We start from the raw sequence: 2,459 nt of genomic DNA on the forward strand, positions 1-2,459 counted from the left end.
CCCTATGAATGTAATCAGTGTGGTAAAGCCTTTGCATATCACAGTAGTCTCCGAAGCCATGAAAGAACCCATACTGGAGAGAAACCCTATGAATGTAATCAGTGTGGTAAAGCTTTTGCATATCACAATAGTCTCCGAAAGCATAAAACAACCCATAATGGAGAGAAACCCTGTGAATGAAATCAGCGCATTCATCTACAAAATCATGAAAGCAGCCATACTGGAGTTAAAACCCTATAATGTAATAGGTGTGGTAAAGCCTTTGTATGTCATAGTAGTCTCCAAACACATGGAAGAACACATACTGGAGAGAAACCCTATGAATGTAATCAGTGTGGAAAAGCCTTTGTATGGATAGTGATCTCTGAAAACATAAGACAACCCATACTGGAGAGAAACATTACGTATGTAATTAGTGTGATAAAGGCTTTGTTTATCACAGTCATCTTCAAAGAAATGAACTAACACATGCTGGAGAGAAAACCTATGAATGTAATGAGTGTGGTAAAGCCTTTTCACTTCACAGGACTCTTCAAGTGCATAAAAGATAACAAACACACTGGAGATAAACTCTGTGAATGTAATCCATGTGGTAAAGCATTTGCATGTATGAATAATCTAAATCATGAGGAAAAAATCATACTGCAGAGAAACCCTATGAATATATTCAGTGTGGTAAAATTTTGTACTTTATATAGGAGTAAAACTTTGTGTGCAACAATATGTTAAAATCTTTGTATATTACAATAGACATGTATTTTATGCTGTATGTTGTGAATGTATTTTGTTACCATTGTTTAATAAAGAAGCTGCTTTGGGCCTGTGGGCAAGGCTGAACAGAGCAAGGCCAGAATTCCAAGCAGAGATAGAGGAGAAAAGAAAGTGGAGTCAGACTCCATGTATCTGCTGAAGGAGACAAATGCCCTGGAACCTTACTGGTAAATCACAAGTCTTGTGATAAAATACAAAATAATAGGAATGGGCTAATAACAAGAATCCTGAGCTAATAAGGTCAAGCAGTGTTAACTAATATAATTTCTGTGTGATTTTTTTTCTGGTCTGGGCAGCTAGCAATGAACAAGAATCTTCTGCCTACAACACAGGACTCTTTGTTCTGTAGAAATAAATTTGACAGTGTTAACAATCTTTTCAAGCATTATGATGTCTTTTTTTATACTGCTTTTACTTTTAAACTCATGGTTAAATGAATTTATGAATTTATGAAGCCCTATATGTAGGGTGAATGGGTCAGCCAAAGAAACACGTCCTGACCCTGAAACCAGAGCCAGACAAGTATATAATTTTGGAGCCAAAGTAATACATCCTGAATCTAAAACCAAAACAAAGAAGCACACTTTGTTCCTGAATAGAGCCAATGAAAGAAACACCTGACCCTGAAACTGGACTCAAAAGGTTATAAGGGGCCAGTGAAAGAACACACTTTGGCCCTGAAACAAGAGCCAAAATAATTCTACCCTTGATCATCTGAGCACAAAACCAACTAATCTCTAAGCTCCAGATCTACCAACACCTGAGCATGAAATCCAGCCAACCTCTGCTTTGTTCAAGGTCAGGGATTGACATCTAAACAATTCCCACCCTGAGAATCTTCTCCCTGGGAAATCTCTGCCCCTTAGAATTCCTATATAAGTTCTGTACATGTTCAGTTGGCATCTGCCCATTTCTGCCCTGGCAGAGGCAGTCCTTCTCCTGATTCTTCCCTTCCAAATAAATTTCTTGAATGAGTTTTGGGTGAAGACCTTTCTCTGGAGTGATCAGAAACTTTGTAGTGTATTTGAACAGAGAAGCTTTGGTCACCTCTGCTGGCAAACCCCCTTAAAGGAGCAGAGCAGAAGTAGCAACTCTTCACCAGAGACTGCAACATTTCTGCAACAGTTTCCCATCAACTCCAGTGAAGCTGTGAAGTAACAAATTGGGCTGAAGCTGAGAAAAAAATTGACATCTCTTTCAGGAAACTCCCTAATCGGGTGGGACAGAGAAGCATTGAACACCTCTGTTAGGAAACTCCCTTAGGGAAGTGGAGCAGAACAGCAATGCATTTCTCTGCTTTGAAGCTGTTTAGCAGAATGAAGCAGGGCCCAACTGTGATGGCTCTCTTTTGAAGAGAAGCAGCATTGCTACATCCTTTAGGAAGAACCTCTCCCACTAGAAGACAGCCTCGGGTATAGCCGGACTTCCCAATAGTTAGTATATGTCAGGGACCAAGTATTCCTCTTCTCGGAGTAGGGGCATGGGGATTAGAAACTAAGGAAAGAGAATAAAGACACAAATGAAAATAATAAACAGAAGCATAGGGTAGTACCAGGAGCGAGTTCAGTGAAGACTGTAAATCTGCCTTATTTAATTTTTCATACAGGTTTTTATTTATTTATTTATTTATTTATTAAGGATTTCTGCCTCCTCCCCACTACCGCCTCCCATTTCCCTCCCCCTCCCCC

Source organism: Microtus ochrogaster, chromosome 2 (genome assembly GCF_000317375.1).
Source record: "Microtus ochrogaster isolate Prairie Vole_2 chromosome 2, MicOch1.0, whole genome shotgun sequence".
NCBI lineage: Eukaryota > Metazoa > Chordata > Mammalia > Rodentia > Cricetidae > Microtus > Microtus ochrogaster.